The following is a 6,109-nucleotide window of genomic DNA, read 5'->3' as shown; positions in this document are numbered from 1 at the left end:
AGGACTAAGCCAATGCTTTGATTGTAATGAAAAATAATTTGTAATAAAAGGTGCATCTCAGTATGTAAATGCCCAGATACTACCACACTAAGAAACAAGGGAGTAGTCAAGCACTTTCTCTTACGTTTAGAAGTGTGTGTGCTCAGTTGCTCACTTGTGTCCTCTGTAGCCCCATGGACTGTAGCCCACCGGCTCCTCTATCCATGAAATTTTCCAGGTGACAGTACTGAAGTGGGTTACCACTTCCTACTCCAGGGTATCTTCCCAACCCAGGGATGGAACCCATGTCTCTTGCATCTCCTGCATTGGTGGATGGATTCTTTACCACTACTATATAGAAGTAAAATTGTTTAATAGTGCACTGGTAACTCTATTGGTACTTTAAAATAGAGACTGAATTCATGATTCCTGAGACCTCTGTTACAACTTTTAAATGCATATTGATAACAGGTATGTTTTATTGGTCGCTCAAAGAAATTGAGTGATGTTACTGTTAGAAACATCATTTTCCAAAATGGTGATCAATTCTTGTGAATAAAAGAATAATATTCCTTCTGTTTATGAGATAATTTTGTCTCTAGTGAATATTAAAATTAGGTATATGAGTAAGTAGAAATTCTAGGCTCAGATGGTAAAAACAGCTGTTATAATTTTTTAGTTGACGTGTGTAAGTTTAAGGTGTGCAGTATGTTGATTTGATATTTATGTTTGCAGTATTACCACCACAGGCTTAGCTGACACTTGTATCGTCACATAATTACCTCTTCTTTTTTGTGATGGGAATAGCCTCTGCCTAGAAATAAGCAAGAAAAAAAAAACTGCAAGAAAACACAAACACTGAGGCTGAACAATATGCTGCTCAGTAACCAGTGAGTCACTAAAGAAATCAAAGAGGAAGACATTTGGAGACAAGTGAAAATGGAAACAACGGTCTAACAGCAAAAGCAGTTCTAAGAGGGAAGTTTATGGTGATACAAGCCAGCCTACCCCAGGAAACTATAAATCTCCGTCTTAACCTTACACCTAAAGGAATTAAAAAAAGAACAAGCAAAACCATCCTTGGCTAGCACTTCTAGTATAGGTGGCAGACTTGGTGGAGTGACCCATACTGTCACCTCTGAGAGGTCTGAGCACCTGGATAACATGTCCTTTTCAGACTAGCCAGGGTTGCTGCACTTGTCCATTTACCCTTAAGCCTGGGCATGCGAATACCAGCAGGCACCTAAGTGGGTCACAGGGATGCTAAGGAGCAGTACTCCTAGCTGCTCCTGTTGTGTAGCAGCAGCCCTACCTCGTAATGATAAGAGTCACTTACTAACACTAGAATGCTGATGATTCTTCTTGTGCAAAGTAACAGGGCAGCGGCCACAACTTAAAATTAATGGGAGTAATCCCAAAGCAATCTACAGATTCAATTAAAAACCTATCAAAATTTTAATGACTTTTTTCAGAAATAGAAAAATTCAAACTAAAATTCACATGGAATCTCAAGGGAACCCAGATAGCCAAAACAGTCTTGAAAAAGAAGAATAAAATTGGAGGACTCACACATTCTGATTTCAAAGCTTACCACAAAGCTTCAGTAATCAAAACAGCATGGTACTGGCATAAAGACAGACATACAGACCAATGGGTTTGTTTCTGGGCATTGAGCCTTACACGTATGTTCAGATAATTTTTGATGAGGATACCAAGACCATTCAATGGGGAAAGGAAAATGTTTTCAACAAATAGTGCTGGTAAAACTGGATATCCACACACAAAAAAGAGGGAAGTGTAGTGTAGGTGGATCTGTATCTTACACTGTTTATAAAAATTAACTCAAAATGGATCAAAGGTGTAAATGTAAAACCTGAAAGTGTAAAACTCTTGGAAGAAAACATGAGAAAAAGCTGCATGACCTTGGATTTAGCAATAATTGCTTAGCTATGACACCAAAAAACACAGGCAACAAAAGAAAAGTCAACAAATTGTACTTCACTAAAATTTAAAACATTTAAATTTAAATTTTAAATCAATGCTATCAACAGAGTGTAAAGGCAACCCACAGAATGGGAAAACATACTTGCAAATCATATATCTGATAATTAATATTCAGAATATATTAAGAGCCACAATGCAACAAAAACAACCCAGTTTTAAAACGAGCAGAGGATTGCAAGTCAAAATGGCAATGAGATACCATCCATATCCATTAAGATGGCTGTTGTTTACTGGGTAAGTTGGGTCAGACTCTTTCGACCCCATGGACTGTAGCCCCCCAGGCCCCTCTGTCCATGGAATTTCACAGGCAAGAATTCTGGAGTGAGTTGCCATTTCTTTCTCCAAGGGATCTTCCCGACCCAGGGATTGAACCTGAGTCTTCTGCATTGGCAGGCGAATTCTTTACCACTGAGCCACTAGGGAAGTATGTAAAAATAGAAACAAAAACAGAAAATAACAAATGTTTTAGTGAAAGCCTGAATATTTACATTTTGGATTAATACTTTTATTACAAGTAACTTCATTCGTACATGGAGTTTATCCTATTAGGTCACTGCTGCTGCTAAATCGCTTCAGTTGTGTCCGACTCTGTGCGACCCCATAGACGGCAGCCCACCAGGCTCCCCCGTCCCTGGGATTCTCCAGGCAAGAACACTGGAGTGAGTTGCCATTTCCTTCTCCAATGTATGAAAGTGAAAAGGGAAAGTGAAGTCGCTCAGTCGTTTCCGACTCTTAGCGACCCAATGGTCGGCAGCCTACCAGACTCCTCCGTCCGTGGCATTTTCCAGGCAAGAGTACTGGAGTGGGGTGCCATTGCCTTCTCCATTAGGTCACTAGTTATCACATAATATTTACATCCTATAAATGTTAACATTATGGATTAATATGAAAGAGAATATCACTCAGTCGTGTCTGACTCTTTGCAACCCCATGGACTATACAATCCATGGAATTCTCCAGGCCAGAATACTGGAGTGGGTAGCCTTTCCCTTCTCCAGGGGATCTTCCCAACCCAGGGATCAAACCCAGGTCTCCCGCATTGCAGGCGGATTCTTTACCAACTGAGCTATCAGGGAAGCTCTAGTATAATATGTCCTTTAAGAATTTAGAAGTTTTTCCCCCCACTAAATGAGAGTCTGCAAAGAGCAAGACAAGGAATGAACACTGAGCTTTCAAGTTCTGCAGGTGATTTTTATGTGTCATCGAGTAAATAAAAATCAGTTTTAAAGATATTTGGGAGTTCCCTGGTGGCCTCGTGGTTAGGATTCTGGCTTTCACTGCCATGGCCCAGGTATTGCTGGCGGGAACGTAAAACAGTGCAGCTGCTGTAGAAAACAGTATGGCAGTTCTTCCAAAAGTGAAACAATTACCATATGTTCAGCGATTCTACTTTTGGATATATACCCAAAAGAACTGAAAACAGAGGCTCAAACTGATTGTTAGCAGCAGCATTCACGTAGCCAAAAAGTGGATGAGTTTGAGCAGACTCGGAGATAGTGAAGGACAGGGAAGCCTGTCGTCCGTGGAGTAGCAGATTCAGATACGGCTGAGCGACTGAACAAAAGCAGCAAAAGGTGGAAACAACCCAAATGTCCACTGATGGATGAATAAGTAAAATGTGATATATACATACAATGGAATGTTATTCAGCCTTAAAAAGGAATGAAATTGTGAAATATGCTACAACATGGATGAACCTTGAAGACACTGGGCTGAGATGTTATACACAAAAAGATAAATATGGTATGATTCCATTTATATGAGATACCTAGAAGAGCCAAATTTGCAGAGACTGAAAGAATGGTGGTTTCCGAGGACTGGAGGGCAGAAGAAATGAGGAGTGATTGTTTAATAGATGGAGAGTTTGGGAAGAAGGAAAAGTTTTGGAGGTGGATGATGGTGATGGTTTTACAACAATGGAAATGCACTTAATGCCATTGAGCTGTATACTTAAAAATCGTTAAAACGATAAACTTTGTATATTTTATCACAATAAAAGAAATTAATGTGCGCTCTGGTCCAAGTGTCCCACTTTTTAGAAGAAGGACCTCTAGACAGGCAGAACCTGGAGTTATCCATGTGAATAACTGGGAGCAATGATGGTAAGAGGGGCTGCTCATATTTCCCCCCTTGGTTCCTGATACCTGTTGGGAGTAGAGTGCTAGTAATGATAATTGACTTAGGGTATATCATGTGTCCTGGCAGTTGGCATCTCATCATTAAAACAGGGTATCATCTCCAAGCTGGTACCTCAGCTGCACCTTCAGAAGACCATTTTGTCACTGTCTCAGAGCAGCATCTTGTGACGGTGAGGTAGGTGACAGGTCCAGAGGATCCCCTGGTCACGTGCCTACCGCCACACTTGCTGTGCTCTAAAACGGGCCCCTTGGGCTGCCATCACCAAGAGAAGGACCTGCTCCAGAGAACCATTGACCTTCCAGTGGGGATCTTAGAATGGGACAGTTGGAGCAGAGAGAGTGTCATCCCAGTTGTCCCACAGCCTGAAGCAGAGTGATCTGCTTATGCAGCTGATCTGTGTAAGCTAGAAATAAATCATCGTATGCCACTGAGACTTTCTGCATGTGTGTTACACAGAATTTTGTGGCAATAGCTGATTGACACACTTCTATCTATCCTCCCCAAATTTCTTAGTTTATCTTGTTCTTTGTTCTAACTTCTTAACTGGAATGGTTGGTTTGCTTATTGAAACTATTTTTAAATCTCAAAAGTGCATTTTAAAATGTTATTTTTTCCCTCAGAATTGTTTTGGCGGCATGCCCCACAGTTTTTGCTATGTAGGCTCTCATTGTTATTATTTTTTGCTATCTTTTGATGTTAATTTTGTGTCCAGTGAATGTGAACTGTATTGTTCCTTTTTGAAATTTACTATAATTTTCCTGTGAACAAGCATGTCCTTGATTTTGTTAATTTTCCTTGGACAAGAACAGTATCATCTGTTGTTGGATATTAAGTTCTGTTTAAAACTGTTGAGCTCAAACTCACTGAGTTGCAACTAAAAATCATAGCAGCTGTTGTCTGCTCCTCTTCTTCCCCTTCTTCTTCCTCTTCTCCCCACTCCTACTCCCCCTTTCTGAATTCCATTATAGGAAAATTAATATTGCTACCTCTGCTTTCTTTTTGTTTGCATTTACCTGAAACTTTTGCTCTTCTGTTTTTTTTCAAGTTTTTCAATTTTATTATTTTTAGCAAGTCAAACAAAGTATATAGAAAAAAGTCTCCTTCCCCAGCCACATCCATTTGAAAGAAACTTGTGTTAAAAAGTTGATGATATTTATCCTTCAACCTTAGTCTCTAAGTTCATAAATCGGTATGAATATGTTGTGATAGGCCAAATAAATGGCCCTCAACATGTCCAGATACTAATCTCTGGAGCCTGTGAGTGTCACCTTATATAGGAAAAGGGTCACAGTACCTGTGATTAAGTTAGGAATCTTGAGATGAGGTTATCTTGGATTATTTGGATGTGCCCTAAGTGCAACTGTATGTGTCCTAAGAAGGAGACCGATGGGGATTTGATATAGAAGCGAAAAAGATGATGTGAAAATGACAGTGGAAATTGGTGTGATGTGACTGTAAGCGAAGGAATGCTCTCTGCCACCAGAAGTGGAAAATATAAGGAACATCTTCCTCTAACTATTCAAGTGAGTGTGGCTCTACCCATATGTTGATTTCAACTCAGCAACACTGATTTTGGATTTCTGGCTTCCAGAAGTCTAAGAGAATAGAATAAACATGAACTGTTTTAAGCCACCATCTTTCTGCTGCTGTAATTTTTATAGCAGCAATAGAATGCTAATATGTAAGTTTAAAATTTCCCCCTTTTTAATATTTTTGATAAATATGATATCATACTCTTATGGTGCTCTGGAACTAACTTTTTATCCCTCTTAATACTATGTCAATTGTATAAAAATAATATATCAATTATATCTTCAAAGGTCAATATCTATAGATGCCATCCTTTTTAATAACCAAGTAATAGTCCATAGTCTGCTCAGTGGTAAACAATCTGCCTGCCAATGCAGGAGATGTAGGTTCAATCCCTGGATTGGGGAGATCCCCTGGAGAAGGAAATGGCAATCCTCTTCAGTATTTTTGCTTGGGA

The sequence above is a fragment of the Giraffa tippelskirchi genome, chromosome 8 (genome assembly GCF_054371585.1).
Source record: "Giraffa tippelskirchi isolate mGirTip1 chromosome 8, T2T-mGirTip1v1.2.pri, whole genome shotgun sequence".
NCBI classification, from domain to species: Eukaryota; Metazoa; Chordata; class Mammalia; order Artiodactyla; family Giraffidae; genus Giraffa; species Giraffa tippelskirchi.
The sequence above is the reverse complement of the archived record's forward strand: the minus strand, read 5'-3'. Positions refer to the sequence as shown.